Genomic DNA, 18,583 nt, shown 5'->3' with positions numbered 1-18,583 from the left:
GGGATGATATCCATTCGCGCCTACATTTTTCAAATTTGCCGCCTTTTTCTACTGACAAGATCTGCTTGACCAAGTATACTAACTTTATCCTAGTAACGTAGAGTTCGAAAATACTTACTTATATGAATAATGGAAGCAAATACGTTGTTTGTTACGTACGTGCTATTATTACCTATCTACCTACCCAGTAAGAGCTTTAAGGAAAAAGTAAATAAGAAAATGTCAAGACCAGCTAAGTTTTATGAAGATCCGACGAAGCGTAAAACCCATCTAAGTAAATCTTGAACCCGTTACGTAAATAAAGTAGCTTTAGGTACAATGAATAATACTTACTAAACTTCATAACTCAATTTACTTACTGACAAGCTACGCATGGCCGTAGCACTACATCGTAGTCTGTAGCATTTTCCGATATGATGAAACGAAATGGTGAACGGCCCGATTCGAACAATTTTTGGTTGAAGAAATGACGCTTTTGACACTGACAGATCGGTATCGTACCGCTGTGACTTCTTATAACCATTGTTCGAATCAGGCCGTAAGAGACGTTGCTTTGTCTGAATAAGATTGAATTTAAAGCCTACACACAAAACTGTTTCTTGGCTGTGACGTAAAAATAACCATTATAATAAGGAGACCATTATTAAACAACACGCTTTTCTTCTAATGACGCAAGGCAAACAAACAAAACTCGGTACTATTAAGGTGACAGTCCATTTCCAACCGCAGCTGCACTACTGTTCATTTTACTATGGAAATTGACAGTAACAGCGACGCGTTCAGTACTAGTAGTGCAGATGCGGTCAGAAATGGAATGTTACCCTTATTGACATTAGTGTACATTGTGCTTATTAGATAACTTTGACGTTGGCGTAGACCTGCTCTATCTCTAGGGCAGCCTCGAAATGGTTTTTCTCTATTTATCTTCATAAGGTAGTCTTGACGTGCTAGTCCTGACCTAGCTAGAATTGTATTAAATGTAGGCACCTAGGTTCTCTGCCCAGTATCTTCAGCCCTCATCGTTCATACCACAGAACAAGTTGAATGAAATGACCACAGAACAGAATGGCGATGCGAGCAGGGTACGTGTCGCCGCCGGTTTTGAGCAAACGCTCGCATGCTACTCGCCCGCGCTGACCGAAAACGAAGTAAACATGCCTTTTTGCGCACAATAACCTTCAGATTAAGAAGCCAGACATCAAATCTGTCTAAGGAGGCGTATCCATTCACCACGCACACAAGTTTTTACTACCGTTGCGCGAGTGTTAGTAAATGTGGAGAGGAACGAGCGGCGAACCCGGTTCCGATACTAACTGCGCGCGATAGCCATTCTAACCTCTTTCTGTGGTTCATATATTTCACGCAACGACTTTTTTTTTTCTCGCATTCACCTTCGATTGGTAAACCGTAAAGGTTACCCATAAAAGCCAGGCATTACCACCAACATACTATTCTTAACGTTACCATGACAATAATAAGGTTGAAAGTAAACTGGCATCTCGTATATAGCGCGACACAGCTGAGTGCGGTCATTATGAAATATTCAGGAAAGTGCCCTTGTGTTGTAATGTTCTAATGTCGGTCTTTGGATAACTACTAACCAAATGTGGCCAGACCGTCTGGTTTAACGGTGTTTGGTACAATGGAAAGAATTCTTTAATGAACCTTTGTTTTTAGGGTTCCGTAGCCAAATGGCAAAAAACGGAACCCTTATAGATTCGTCATGTCTGTCTGTCTGTCTGTCTGTCCGTCTGTCTGTCCGTCTGTCTGTCCGTCCGTATGTCACAGCCACTTTTCTCCGAAACTATAAGAACTATACTGTTGAAACTTGGTAAGTAGATGTATTCTGTGAACCGCATTAAGATTTTCACACAAAAATAGAAAAAAAACAATTAATTTTTGGGGTTCCCCATACTTCGAACTGAAACTCAAAATTTTTTTTTCATCAAACCCATACGTGTGGGGTATCTATGGATAGGTCTTCAAAAATGATATTGAGGTTCCTAATATCATTTTTTTCTAAACTGAATAGTTTGCGCGAGAGACACTTCCAAAGTGGTAAAATGTGTGTCCCCCCCCCTAACTTCTAAAATAAGAGAATGATAAAACTAAAAAAAATATATGATGTACATTACCATGTAAACTTCCACCGAAAATTGGTTTGAACGAGATCTAGCAAGTAGTTTTTTTTTAATACGTCATAAATCGCCTAAATACGGAACCCTTCATGGGCGAGTCCGACTCGCACTTGGCCGCTTTTTTTTTGATGTTAATATACCTACATGGTACAATTAGATACGAAGACCATTGACCCCCTACATACAAACGTATATTCATTAAATTCATCACGGGAGGAGGGTTAGTTGACATTGGTAACACATCGCTATATTTATTACACTCAAAAAGAAACCTAAGTCTGCAACAAAAAAGTATTATATCACATTTTGCGTAAGCGCAATCATTACCATGATTCCTGACCATGATTGCGGACAGAGTTGATGGGCTGTATATAAATAACTGCTGCATGACTCATGTGCGCAGGAATAGGTGAGTGGGCAGATTTTCTTTATACTGCTCTTTGAGAGAATCTGCTTATTTATTTATTTATGAGAAACACTTTTGTATATAGTTAGTAGTTGATCATTTTGTATATTATACTAACATTAGCCTCAAGATAGATACTGTCACTAACACATTGAATTGATCCAAGTTGGTCGCAAATAAATGAATTTATTTATTTTATTTATTTATTACCTACATGACCACAAGCTGTTAACTATTGTCCTCAGGAGAGCAAACTTTATAGTTTTGAAGAAAATCTTTATTGCCCTTAACATTTGGGCATATCTACAGGAAAGACGTGAACATACTTTTGTGTTTGTCTCGTTTACGTTAGCCTATTTTAAAAGACTATACAAATCTTTCTCGACTCGTTATAAATATCTAAATGAGGAACGCGCAAATTTAATTATTTCTTCGATGTTCACTTGTCATGGCACTCAGGATTGTCTATCATTCATTTAGTCATCGCCTTTCCTTTGTACCACATATCAGCGTTAAGGTCGTTTGCTACGATTTTCCCTAGTACGAGTACAAGTACATACACATGCTCGTGGTTAATAAATTAGGTAGCCGAGTTACCTTTTATTAAGGTCAGAGAAAATAATATCATTAAGTATGTTTTCTTAAGTAGTCCTAATGGAAGGGTACATAAATACACCTATAAATTAAGAATTTAATGCATAATATTTGAATTAAGTAGGTATTCTAAGAGATTATAGTTTTAAGTGTACTTAATGAAAGATACAAAGCATTTTTGAGCAGCAAAGTTAAGAGGTAAAATTGATAACTATACAACATTTCGTTAGAAACTAAATTTGAATACCGTCGATTGATTACAATATTGATCATGTATTTTACATATTTATTTAGATTATAAAGAATTAAGAAAAAATAGGCCAAACCAGATTAAAATAATAAAAACAGACGCTAAACCGGGAACACTAAGTACTCATAATTGTTAGTCGATTAGACAAAAGCATTCATCATTTAAAATCCACTTGTATTTTGTACATAGGTATGCAGATTTCATCAACCCTTTAACCACTGAGAGATTCTGATCCAGAAACCGTTTGACATAGGATAACAAGCGACCTCATACTACATCATTAACCTGCTTTGTCCCATCCGTACGCGTAGGCATAGAGAAATATAAGACAAGAGTGCTCACTCCATACATCAGTTCAGACTATTAATTTCAGTGTCTACATCTAGCATCGAGTAGCGGAACTATCAGTACTGCTACTTGACAATAGATGTAGCAGTACTGATAGTTCCGCTACTCGATGCTAGATGCTAATAGTCTTTTTGGTACTAAAACTGATGTATGGAGTGAGCACTCTATGTATTTTTTTTCTCTATGGCGTAGGTAAGCTGTCCTTGTTTTGCTTCCATTCGGTCTCAGCCCAAATCCTCCTAACTTTCCACATTTGTAATAGGTATACGTTCTTCGTGGTTTCTTGCTTTTTACATGCTTTTACTTAGCTTCACGCAGGATATATTTGTATCTATTTGATTCAAATCTTGTACGTTAAATGAGTTAAAATTAAATTTTATGGTCTGAAGGTGGCCAAAGGAACTTCTAGGCTAAACGGACACATTGAGTTTCGGCTTATAAGAAAAGTCGCAAAGATATTCATAGATATGCAAAGGGGCAGTAGGTACTACAGGGTGGCCAACTTAGAGGTATACAACTTTTTTTTGCCGCCATTTTATTTTGGCGGTAAATATGACAGTTATTGCATGAAAATTAGTTTGTGTAGATACGGCAAATTTATTATGGAGCGTTTTACGACGGAACAACGTGTTTTAATCATTAAAAGCAATAGAAACATTAAAAATAACGTGTCCCGGTCGATTAATTTCGAGAAACGGTGACATTGACTGGCCCCCAAGATCGCCTGATTTAACAGCTCCTGACTTTTTTCTGTGGGGCTATCTAAAGGGACGTGTCTATGCTAATAGGCCAACGAACCTTCAGCAATTAAAACGAAATATTCGAAACACTGTCGCTGAGATAACGCCAGAAATGTGTGAAAAAGTGATGAAAAACGCGATGAAAAGGGTTCGCATCTGCCATGCTGCTAGAGGTGGACATTTGTCTGACATTATTTTCCATGTGTAATTGCTAATAATATTATATTTAACAAGGAATACTTAATATTTTTTATGTTTTATAGAATAAAATTTCAAAAATAAAGTGTATACCTCTTATTTGGCCACCCTGTATATACCTTCTGCCCTTTGCCTACCTACTAGGTACAGTCGTCTGTATAATAGAGCATCAAAAAATTATAGTAATTTACTGTCAATAAACTATCTGTCAGATAGGAGTTTCTGACTACGAATTACCTGGCAAAAAAATACGTAACGGACACCGGATACTATCCACTTGTTTTTATTGGCATTTGGCACACAAATAGTTTTTCACGCTTCTTTAAATAAGCAGGCTCACTCCTTTAAATAAACGAGAAGATAAAATACTGAAAACTGATGCAAAAGATCAGATATCAGTCTTTTTTATTCCAGCACTCGACTTAATAATTCAATTCAATCCGAATATAATCGGCTTCTTCTACGAGCATTTTTCGAATTGGCGAAGCTCTGAAATACAAAAGAAAATGAGATAAGTATAGCCCAGTCGTTATAGAAAGCGCGAATTGCCAATCAAAGAGAATTAAAAACCAACAATAAATGTTAGATATAGATTAGATATAATTATTAAAGGTCAAAAATGACAAAAATCGGTGAAAATGTACCAGACACACTACTTTTGTACATTGGTACAGAGGTGTAAAGAAGCTTTTCCCTCGTAGCGCGGAAAGTCACTTGTTGCGAGCCGGACGCGTCGCCGACGAGCGCAGGAACGCTTACGGCTACAATATCCGGTGGAGTGATATTGTTTTATAAAAATTACCTTGAACTTTATTTCTTACATTATTGATTGTATTTAATTTCCTATTGAAAAGACAACAAAGCGTTTTTCTTGTAAAATTAAAGAATGCTGTGATTAATATCGAATTTTTAACTAGGTATATTTTTTGTTGGCATACAATTAGAAATTGTAGGCTGCATAGGGCTGATACTCACCATACTCGTATTACATATTATGTAAGTGCATAGTTAGAGCACGAGGGCTAGGGGTCACAAACCCGGTTTCACCGAAATCGAAAAAACCGGAAAAACCGGGTTTTCAGTCAATTTCCAAAACCGGGTTTTGACTTTGATAAAACCGGCTTTTTCGAGGTTTTCGATTTTACAGTTTTATAAATATAGTTTAATTATTTTATGAGCAGCAATTACTTCAGAGTTTGTTATTATATTTAGAACAACACAAGTTCGTATACTTAAAACTGCTTACAATTTTCACTAAATATCCCTTAATTTCCTGTACTACGTAGTTTAAATAACATTTTAGTAGGAACGTTCGTTGATCTCTAGTTAAAAATGTTGTTTGTAGTAATTATAATAAAAGTCAATCTCGCGATATTTACTATGTACAGTTTTCTTCTACTTTGTTCCTTCAGGTTCCTTTGCCTTAGTTAGAAATGGCTAAGAAAGTGTTGTTCCTATCTGTCCAGTCCATGATCGCCTCCCCCATCAGATTTCTTATATCCTCAGCTGATGTAAACGGCCGCAACCAAATCAAAGCCCCTGTAACTTACCTCGTTTAGCGAGTTGGGTATTATCAGCGGTGTGTGTTTCCTGAAGGAGGACTATGTAAACCCCGTTGTCACGTAATATTTTGCTTAGGAATTCCGTTTCAGAATTGCTGACCATAAGGTTAAAAACTTTATTGATGGAATTTGATGGTCTTGGTAAAGATAGAGTAAATAGAAATGTCGTGGAAGACTTAATAATAAAGCATTGATCCTAAAAATATTTGCTTATTTTATAAATTATATGTAAAATCGAAATCACCGAAAAAAACCGGAAACCCGGTTTTGCTGTTGCACAAAAACGGAAAAACCCGTTTTCTAAAATACGCACGGTTTTGTGACCCCTAACGAGGGCCTTGGTTTCGATGGAAGGGGAAGTTCGAATCCTGGGCCCCTATTCGACATGTGCAACTGTCAGATTTCGCGTCATTTGAAATTCAACTGCTGAAGTTCATTTGAAGTTCATCAAGTGCTGAAGTTCATTTGGTACAAACAATAATTTAACAAAAAACAACTTTGTTTTATTATTACTTTAAGGTTTATAATGGTTTGGTTTGGTTGTCACCTAACTGTGGATTGCTAATGTCAAATTTTGACAAGTAATGATTCCAAAGGTAGACTTGGTTCTCTATGACCTTCGGCACCATCTTGGAGTTTTTGACGTGCAAAAGGGTAATTTATAGCAAAGAGTAAAACTTTTTTTTTTCAGTACGTAAGTTTACATGAATTAATGACATCTTGTGAGCGATAGACCAACGAATGCGCTGTAGGCGATGCGGCGGCGAGTAGTGGAACTTACGTGACAATTTCCATCAATCAAAAAGGGACTACATTGCTGATGGTCGATAAAGGCTATTAATAATTGAATTTTAACAGCAAGAATGCCTTATTGACAAGCGATCTTTTTGTTGAACCCACACCTACACGTCAAATAATGCTTGCTCCACACATTCTCCTATAAACGCTCAAAATTGTAAAAAAATGAAACAATTTACTCATCACCTCTCTCAACTCAAGCTGCCTATTTCTAAACCACGTTAATAAACCACAAGTTGTACCTTAAGAGCCTCCTGTTGGAGCTGAGATTTAAATATTTTAGGTAAATATACCCGTCTCGCTAACGGAAGCGGCACCTAAAACTAATGCGATAAGGACAAGGTGAAAAATCCTGCGTAAAAATCTCAAATATCGAGGTCGAGTATGAAACCTCCTGTTTCCTGTTTACTTTTAACTGTTTCCTCCTCCAAAACTTAACCAATCGTAACCAAATTTGGAAATCTAAATGATTATGAAATTATCTGTGTCGGACCGTTTTGCTTTTTTGGCTAATTGATATCAGTTTTGAATACCACGCCTCTCATTGCGGCATAGTCAATTAGGCCATTTTGGCCATTTTTGAAGGGCTCTAGCGCCTTAAAAAACAAAAATATCAAAAAAAGCAAAACGGTTCGACACAGATATTGACAATATTAATCTGTGTTAAAAAAATCATTGCTCTAGCTTCAAAACCCACGGAGGAAACAGTCGAGTACGTTTGTATGGAGAAATGACCACTCCTGTTGGCTCTTAACACATTTCGTAAACCACATATTCAGAAAAGTCCGTATTTTATTACTAAGTGGAACATGAATAGCTTGTATTACTTTTTTGGCATAAAAGTAATCTAAATTAGTCAAAATATTTTGACTAAATATTGCGCTACTGCTACCTACTATATAGGTACCTACTACCTTAGTAATTAACTTGGTAACTTTGTCAGTCACCAACTATTTTGATGCTACCTACAAAGAGCATCAAAATAGTTGGTGACTGACAGGTCAGGCTTCGGTCTTGGTAAGTAATATAGTCAAATACAGTAGGTCATAAGACCTAACATTACTACCAAGACCTAAAAGTACCTATTGTTTAATATGTATCTACTCAGAGATGATTTTTAATTAAAGGAGATTAAATACATATATGTTATTCAACTACAAATAAAAAAATTAGATCTATTTCAGTTTACACATTTTTTTTCGTTTAATTTTAATAAAACATTAAAGTTTTTAAGCATTCAACTTTATTTAATTTTCTTCACTTTATTATTTTCTGATATTTAAGTAGGTATGGTGTTTCAGGTTGGTAACAGGAAATAAGAAAACCACACCTCTCCAAAAACTCTGCTGGTGATTCACATCTGTAAGTTTAAATATGAAACATGATAAAAACACTTAAATTAAAAACTTAATGTCTGGGAGACCGAGTTTTGCTCGGGAAACATATAATAACCCAAAAATGCGCGTTTTCCCAGAGATAAAACCTAGCTAGATCGATTTTGCGCCCCCGTAAACCTCCATATAGCAAATTTCATCTAAATCCGTTTAGAGCCGTTCCCGAGATCCCCGAAATATATATACATATAAATAAATAAATAAATTTACAAGAATTGCTCGTTTAAAGGTATTAAAAACTTATAAATAAATTATTAGCCCTAAATCCTGGTAGTGAGTGTAGTGACCTACCAAGTGCGGTAGGGTGCCCTTCTGCAGGCTGCCCGCTTGCCCCGCTGGATAAGAATGCTGAGGGCCTACCGCGAACCACGTTCGACGTGTTGCCTCCCTGTCACACTTACGTACAAATTTACAAGTGCGACAGAGAGACAACACGTCGAACGTGGTTCGCGGTAGGCCCTCTGATCCGCATCATCAAAAGCATACAGATATAAAGCGCTTTGACAGCTCCTCATAGAGGCAACGCACGCTAGGCCGCACGCCATAAATCTAAGCTAAAGTCTTAAATTCGAGATCATGAACATGAAATATTGTTCGCTATAATATTAAAATCATAGGTATTAGACCTATGATTTTACTATTATAGCGAAAAGTTAGCAGGAGACGGCCGTGCCGTGGTCGTGATAGGTACAGCATGCGTGGACCAGACAAGCAAACCCTGAATTATGTCCCTACCTATTTGACTATACCTTTGTTCACCATTATGTTCACCTATGTATATTTACTCTTCTTTCCAAGATAATCATCTTTTTCAAGATGTAACCCGTATAATCGGGCTGTATAATTGCCTTAATTTTTTTTACACAAAGTTGTATGTAATCTTAATTCGATAATTAATGATGTTTTACATATTTATCATATACTATTTTGCAAATTTTTCTTGGATATTTGTACGTTGTTTATTTCGATTGACGATTACTATGACAGCGTTTTTTTTTTCTTTTTTGGCATTTACTACAGTAGCCAGTGTCATGTCGATATAACATGAATCTAGTATAACTGGATTGGGCATGAGTGGTGGGGATAACTGTCAGAACGGGATAGTCTTATGTATCTTTCAGTAGGAGTAGCAGCGAAAGCGCTATTATTGTTGGTCCTTGTCACAGTCTCACATCTTGTTTTATTCCCCACCGTAAATTGACCACCGTGATTGGTCGAATTCATTTGTTGCCCACCATAACAAATAAACTCGACCAATCATAGCGGCGCAATGCGACGCTATGATTGGTCGAATTTATATGTTTTGTCCCTCACGGAGGCACGCGTAGACCACTTCTATAGGATGCTACCTTCTATGCGATATAAAAACACTTTAAAAATGGAAAGGTTGAGTCCTCAATACAGTGACATTATAACTCAAACAAGAACCATCCAAAGGGGGGTGGGGGGAAATTTCGTTATCTGCCTCTCTATCACTCTTGCATATACGAGCGAAATTTAATGGTGGCAGATAACGAAATTGGTATCGCGGCAGGCCCTCTTTAAACAAACCGCCTTGATTCATCAATGTTATATTTATTAGGAACAAACGTTGACTGCCGACTGTTCTATATATTATACTACTCTTTGCTGCCCACTTCTAGCGCTGGCGGTACACCGCGAAAATCAGTAAAATGCTGCAAATGGTGTTAAAGGTCTGAAAATCGGTACGATTGATCTTTAGGACATTTGAAACAATTTGACCCGAAGCGCCAACAAATAAAAAAAACGAGAGGAGTTATGACGTCATGTTTTTTTGTATGAAATAAAAAAAAATGTTTAGAAACCTATCGTGTATGGTATTAAACGAAAGGGCTTTCTGAGCCAATGCTAAAAATATATCACATAGTTACATTTCAGTCATTTTGTTTAAATTATAATAAAAATAGTTTTCAAAACATACCAAGTTTGGGCTTCTCCAGATACAATACCATATTTTTTTTTTGTAAAATATACCTCAAATTATCCCTAATATCCTCATATCTAACCCTAATAAAGCAATTTTGAAATTATTTACATTTAGGTTTTTTTTTTAATTTTTCAATTTTACAAAGTGTAATAATAGCCCTGCCGAATTACTCAATACGAGTAATAATGTCATTCGGGTAAAATAAGAGTATTGAAACTTGCTTTTTCTACTCCCGTACTTTTATTTGTCATTTAAAGGGTCGTGCACACACCTTTAAACCCCTAACTTATAGTTATCAACACAAGTCTTTAGTCTATTCCCCAAAAAAAATATTTGTGCATACACGCAGTATCTTTTTGGCACTTTTACGATACTTCGTGTAATCACCACTTAAAAAATATTGTATGGAATACATTGTTTCCAATCTAATTTTAATTGTCATTTCTGACAGATGAGTAAACCATATACATGTTTTGGTTAATGGTACGATTATTTTCATCTTTATAGGGCTGTATCTCCTAAACCGTGCGTCGTAGCACAAAAATAATCAAATTTTCGTTCCCCTTTGAAACTCCTAAGTAATATTTAGAAAACACAAAAAACAAAAAAATAAAGATTTTTTTTTATAGGGTTGTATCTTCTAAACCGTGCGTCATAGCGCAAAAATATTAAAATGTTCATTCCTCTGTAAGAAACCCTAATTAATATTTAAAAAAAAAACACAAAAAAGAGATTAAAAAACACAAAAAAAAAACTTTATAATGCTGTATCTCCTAAACCGTGCGTCGTAGCGCAAAAATAATCAAATTTTCGTTCCCCTTTAAGAAACCCCTAAGTAAGATTTAAAAAACACAAAAAAAGAAAAAAAAAGAAAAAGAGGAAGAAAAATATTTATAGGGCTGTATCTCCTAAACCGTGCGTCGTAGCGCAAAAATAATAAAATTTTCGTTCCCCTTAAGAATCCCACGCACTGAACAACCTATCACATTAGGACATGAAACAATCATCATCATCCATTTTTATTATTATTTCATTGCATTTCAAAGTAAGTGCTTGGTCGTAGAAAAAGTATTGTATGCAACGTTGTTTAACTGAGTCAAAAAATACTAGTGGCGTCTTTATTAACAATTTTCGGTTGTTGTTTGTTGTTATTGTTACTCACGCCACTCGCCTTTTTTGACCTCTCTTAAACAACAGTTGCATAAAATACTATTACATGTTCCTTTGGTAATATCTAAGCTTTAAGTAAGAAAAAGTTCTGATGAGTGGGGGGCGGAGAACTCGGGAAAGGGGGGACGTTAAAGGTGAGTTTTTTCGGTTAATTCTTTCTTAATTATTACATAGACAATTTTTACTACGACTTATAGATTCCGAGATATAAGCGACTTTCTGAAAAAAACCGTTATATATTAATTTTATGCTTTCTTTTTAAATATTTAATTGAGAGATTCATAGATCACACTATGTAAAATTGAAAAATAAAAAATAAAACCTAAATGTATATAATTTCAAAATTGCTTTATTAGGGTTAGATATGAGGATATTAGGTATAAGATTAGAGGTATATTTTACAAAAAAAAATTTGCCGTATTGTATCTGGAGAAACCCAAACTTAATTGGTATGTTTTGAAAATTATTTATATTATAATAAAAAAAAATACTGAAATGTAATGATGTGATATATGTTTGGAATCGGCTCAGAAAGCCCTTTCGTTTAATACCAAACACGATAGGTTTTTAAACAATATTTTTTTATTCCTTACAAAAAAAGATGACGTCATAACTCCTCTCGTTTTCTTTTTATTTGTTGGTGCTTCGGGTCAAATTGTTTCAAATGTTCTACAGATCAATCGTACCGATTTTCATACCTTTAACATCATTTGCAGCATTTTACTGAATTTCTCGGTGTACCGCCAGCGCTATATAGGTATACTTGGTCAACCAGATCTTGACAGTAGAAAAAGGCGGCAATTTTGAAAAATGTAGGCGCGAAGGGATATCGTCCCATGGAAGATTTGAATTTCGTGCCTTTTTTTACTGACAAGATTTGGTTGACCAGCTATATACATATTATACTACTCTTTGCCTACGCCTTTGTTTTAAACTTTTTTTTAACAAGTTTTCACAGACAATTAAAAATTTGACATAGACACATCAAGGCGGTTTGTTTACAAAGGGGCCTATCGGGAAGTGCGAAAATCGAAACTCAGCTATTTGCCTCTTTATCGCTCGAATATGCAAGAGTGATAGAGAGGTTAGATAACAAAATTTCTAATTTCTGACTGTATTTTTCTTTAAATATTTTCAAATATAATTAAGTTGCGTTGTTTTATCACAAAGTTAAAAAGACTTAAAAGACCACTGTCTGTATCATCACCATCAGATCAGCTCGATGGTAACCATAAAAATATTGTATTGTCACCCATATTACATATTATGTACTTATGTAAATTTTCAGCTTCATTGAACACCCGAGAAGTGGGTCAAATCTAGACACGCGGTAGCGTGTCCAGCCAAGTTCAAAGAAAAAGGAACTGGCGACGCAGCAACCGTGTGTAATATTACACGAACCATTTCGAGCTACTTTTGACCCCTTCACAACTTGAAACCTACTTAACCTACACACATGAAATTTGGCACATGTATTCAAGTCCCTTAGCTTGTTCAAAATACACTATTTCATAAACATAGCTCAAACAGTTATTGATAAATTAACCTTTAAAAACCGGCATTTTTGTGACTGACTGACATATAGATCAAAAACCTAACCCACTTCCAGGTGACCTAGAAACTTGAAATTTGGCATCAAGGTAGACTATTAGGTGTATATAGAAGGAAAAATGTGAAAATTGGAAATGATTGATATTTTGCTTGTTTTCTCATTTCTGTACGTCTATGTTCGTTTGGTATGGAAAATGGCTCCACTTGAGAATAGACTAGGTTTTTATTTTTAGACACTTAATTAACGTTAGTTTGTATGACATCCTGTTATGCCCATTGAGAGGGCAATTTTCATAACTTTTGAACAAAGACATATATAGTTTCTAAAAATATTAATTTACACCCTACCTGTACCCTACCTGTATTTACTGTACCTACATAATTGCCGTTTTATATAATATTATAAGCAAATTAAAACGGTTTAGTATTTATAATACTATCAACAAAAACATTAAAAAAAGAGGCGTAAAGTCATATTTATAGTTACTTACACTTTAAATTATTTTTTCTACTCCCGTACTTTTATTTGTCATTTAAAGGGTCGTGCACACACCTTTAAAACCCTACTTTATAGTTGTCTAGACAAATCTCTAGTCTATTCCCCGAAAAAGAATTTGTGCATACACGCAGTATCTTTTTGGCGATTTTACGATACTTCGTGTAATGAACACTTAAAAAATATTGAATGATATACAGTGTTGCCAACCTTATTTTAAATGTCATCTGTGACAAATAAGTGAACCACAGACATGTTTTTTTTTTTAATTTCATTCATTCATTCATTCTTTTCCCGCCAGTACCCTCCATTTTTGCTACTTCTTGAAAAAAATAATTAATACTTATAGACCAAAAACCTAACCCACTTCTAGATCACTTAGAAACTTGATATTTGGCATCAAAGTCGACTATTAGGTGCATATAGAAGGAAAAATGTGAAAACTGGAAATTATTGATATTTCGATGGAAAAAAAATAATTAATACTTATAGACCAAAAACCTAACCCACTTCTAGATGACTTAGAAACTTGATATTTGGCATCAAGGTAGACTATTAGGTGCATATAGAGGGAAAAATCTGAAAACTGGAAATTATTGATATATCGATGGAAAAAAAAAAATACTTATAGACCAAAAACCTAACCCACTTCTAGATTACTTAGAAACTTGATATTTGGAATGAAAGTAGACTATAAGGCGTATACAAAAGAAAAAATGTGAAACTGAAACTTTTTGACAATTAACCGCGCGTTAGCGAGGGTCTCCTTTTCAGCTTAGGCAAACTGCTTTCATGATGAATACTATAGTAATTTCTGTACAAAAAGTAATGATATCCCAACAAAAACATAAATGTGAAATGAGAGCCAAGTTCAATATTGAGAATATGTGTCGTTGTTAACTCGCCGACAAAAGAATTGAGATCTATATGGGTGCCAAGTTCTGTGCTGTGTAGAAAATCCTGAGATTATAAAGGATTTGTCTTGGCTAGTTTTTACGTATAGGCATATAGGTAATATATATTTTTCTGTTAGTTTTTCAAAAACTTGGTTTGTTGTTAAAAACTAGCCAAGACAAATCCTTTATAATTTCAGGATTTTCTACACAGCACAGAACTTGGCACCCATATAGATCTCAATTCTTTTGTCGGCGAGTCAACAACGACACGTATTCTCAATATTGAACTTGGCTCTCATTTCACATTTATGTTTTTGTTGGGATTTAATTTGCATGATTTGATTGGAACCACATTGGAACAGACAGACAACCAACGGGACAGATGAAACTAAGTAAAAGCTTGAAAAAATTTGGCTTTTTCAATTTCTATTGCAACTTCAGATGAAAACGGGGTTTCTATTGTTTCCCAGATAGTTTTAAGCCATAATGTATTGTTTGCTCGAATTTTCGTTAGTCATAATTCATTTGGTTCAGAAACGCGTCACTTTTCAGGATTGCCATAAAACAAATCTAACCTAACCTAACCTATCTATAGGATAACCTAACTAAAATCTTGAAATGTTAACGGTTTCAGTTTTATGAGTAATGATAATATGACAAACAATACATTATGACTTAAAACTTTATGGGAAACAACGGGACCCCATGAAAACGTCCTTATTGAAGCATAAGGACCCTTAATTTATGGAAAGCCACATATAACAACCAATTCGAGGCTACTAGGTGGCAAAATACGACTCAATACGAGTAGGTAGGTCAAATACACGAGAGTAAGGATTTATATTTGGCCAAATATTCTTGTGACAAAGTTATTCTTCCTCGCGTTATCTCGATTTTGCCACGGATCATGAGAACCTATTGTTCGCTTGACAATTAATCTCAAGGATTGGCGTAGGCACTAGTTTTTCCGAAAGCAACTGCCATCTGACCTTCCAACCCAGAGGGTAAACTAGGCCTTATTGGGATCTGTTAGGCTGTTAAAGTTTAAAGTTACCTACTCGTAAGTCTCGTAACACAACATATAAGTTTCACATAACAAAATTACTTACATAAAGTGTCATTCAATAGAACTTGCTAACTATGTAAACAAACCGCCATACTAAAATTGACACTAAATGTCAAATTACTAGTAACTTTTGTTTACAAAGTTCGCAAGTTCTATTGAATGACACTTTATATATATATATATATATTATGTACCTAAACATATTACTTTTCTAAAAAAAGGACTGAAATCTAGTGCTGCGAAGAAACGGTATTTTTGTTCGGCTTTTTTGTTGCTATTTTGGCATATGGATACATGGTAGAAGAAGTAAGTATGGAATCCTCCTCCGTTTTGCGTGGTCCGACGCACCTGGCCGGGTTTTCGCGATTTTCCGTCAATGTCTGTCAATACCTTATTTCTTACGAACACCTAAAATAATAAGTTTAAAATTAATCTCAATGTCTCCAGTTTGCTGTTCATTCAAACTGACAAAATCCAAATTTCTGAGGCAATATACAACCGCTGTCTTATATAAGCCATTAAAATTCATCATGAATAACCCCACGTTGCGTTGTTATAAATTTAATTAAATAAATAATTATTGTATTTAATTTATAACAACTAATTAGGCATAGCGTCCAATTTAGAATATGACACAGGCACTAGTTCTTACGAATTTTACCTTAATTTATTAATCAAAGGACCTGAGGTAAAAGTGAGAAGAGGTTAATAAGCAGATGCACCAGCTAGTCGCCGACGCTCCGCTTCCCCCGGGATTAGCCCTTAAGCCTGCACCTAACAGACTGGCTCATAGGGGGCTATGAGCTTGCTGTTGCGTCAATTTTCATTTTTAGAAAAAAAACTAGTCTACTAACTACTAACAACACAATAAATGCTTATTTTGCCGCATTCTTCACTATCTCTCCCTATTTCACTGCCATCTACCCCAGAGGACAAAAATATAGCTTATTGTGGCTACTGGCTACTCCGTCTTCCTCATGACTCATGATATTTTACTTCACCATAAAGTAATTGGTGTAATATCAAATGATATTTTTCACACAAGTTACAAGAAGTTCATTGCTAAGAGCCGGGGTTAGGACCCACGACGATTGGTTTAAAATTTAAACTTTATATATAATTTGTTACCTAGTAATTATACTAAATCTGTTTTCTTTTTGACATTTAGTGGTATATGTATTGCTGTATGTTTATTGTCAAGTTTTTTTTATTTCTGGACAATTGTCATAAAGTCCGTCAACCAAATCTTGTCAGTAGTAAAAGGCGGCAAATTTGAAAAATCGCGGGTTAGCAACACTGTGTTCGAATAATTCCAAAATGCGTGTCATCTGTGTTTTATCTGTGGAATGTGGATCGTGAATGACAGCCGTCACCTTATTTGTTTTCATTTGGTTTTCATTCTGAATCGTTTCTGTTTCAAGAGATATTTCTGCTGTCACCATTAAATACCAATACATTAAATAAGAATAAGCAAAGCTAAGGGGCCTACAATGGACAATCATGCTCGTTGATGGTAAACATGACTAAAAATTGAGGTTATGACAAGTACATACTGGAAGAACTCTTTCGAACTTTTAAGATTATGTTCAGTTTTTTTGTTTTAGGGTTAAAAGGCATAAATAAAATTAAAACGTATGCCTAAATCTATCCAACAAGACCATAAATTGTGTCCTGGAAACCGTCCATAGGCCCACATGTCTAATATTTTCAGCAATCAGTTGTGACTATTTACAAAGATGCAATAGAATACTACAGAGTATTATGCTTGGTTGAAGTGACCCGGTAACATTGGTAACTTCATTATATTTTTTCAATTAATGACCTGAATTATAGTGTAAGCTAAAGTGACCCTTATCTTATTTACCTTTAAATTAAATAAACACCCAAATATCAGTAGTTTTATTTTTAATATGTAATCCTATTGTACAATATACCTATACCAATCAAAAAAATTACACAGGTATGTCATATTCATCCAGAAGAGTACACTAATTTACATTAACAAGTGGCATATTATATTGTAAATAACAAATATATGCACTATCTAATTATCTGCATTTTGATATGATTTTATTTTAGTAAACTTAGAAGACATAGATAGGGAACAAAGAGAATATAAGCACTACGATAGTTCAAATTTGTTCATCATTTTGATTAACATTGTTTTAACATCGCTTTTAAATTGTCCGTCCATGTTTCAAAATTTTTCAATAAACCGCGAGTGACAATTTGAATTGACGTACGCAGGGCGCGCTCAGCGGAAAAAAAAATCTTTTGGTTCGATGTACATTGCTGCTTTTCTTAGCGCAATACTGCTCTTTGAGTGTTGCCCTACTTTAGTTTGCTTTACATTGCTACTGACAAGATTTGGTTGACGGACTATATATTCGTTTTCATGATAGATCTACACCAACGCAACTGCATGTCATGTTCTTGCGGTTTATTTTTATAACGCCAAGATCGAAATTTGACTGTTAACTCCATCTTGCGTCGAGTAGGGGAATCAAAAAACTATAGAAAATAGAAATGCAGTTTACTCTATGCCATAGAATCCCCTTTTAAATGTCATAAATCCAAACATGGCGGCCATACCAATAGACAACCAAGTCTAGCGATGAAATGATTTGTTTACATGAGATTCACTGACAGGTGACACACTTTACCTATTCGACAACCCATGATTGTTCAGATTCAAATGAACTTCAACATGCGACGTCAAAAGTGGCATGTCGAATAAGGCCCCTGGGATCATGTGCATGTTTTAAAAAATATGGGTAACAAACTGTTGCTATTAGGTAAAGACTACAGCGCAGTACACGCAACGTTGGGTAGCTTTATTATCAGTGATTTGGAACTATGTATAAAAATATTTATGTCAAAGTAAACTTAGATCCCAGTACGGATATGATGGTCGTTCTTGTCTACGTGACAGCGTGATAAAACGGTGTCCGTCACTTTCTTTCCCACGGTGTTAAACAGTGACAGTTATTTTATCACGTGGATAAAGATGGATAAAGCTATCCATAAT

General features: G+C 35.1%; 1 protein-coding gene and 1 long non-coding RNA gene across 2 annotated transcripts in view; both read left to right on the top strand.

The window, feature by feature from the left end:
* The window catches only part of LOC134653078 (uncharacterized), a 383,717-nt gene that overhangs the window by 114,824 nt on the left and 250,310 nt on the right, over nucleotides 1-18,583 (top strand). The window lies entirely within an intron of this gene.
* Nucleotides 1-18,583, top strand: part of LOC134653069 (beta-3 adrenergic receptor-like) — a 114,849-nt gene that overhangs the window by 93,109 nt on the left and 3,157 nt on the right. The gene's annotated exons all lie outside the window — the stretch shown is intronic.

The sequence above is a fragment of the Cydia amplana genome, chromosome 12, assembly GCF_948474715.1.
Source record: "Cydia amplana chromosome 12, ilCydAmpl1.1, whole genome shotgun sequence".
Taxonomy (NCBI): domain Eukaryota; kingdom Metazoa; phylum Arthropoda; class Insecta; order Lepidoptera; family Tortricidae; genus Cydia; species Cydia amplana.
Note: the sequence above shows the minus strand (reverse complement) of the source record. Positions and strands in the feature narration are given on the sequence as shown.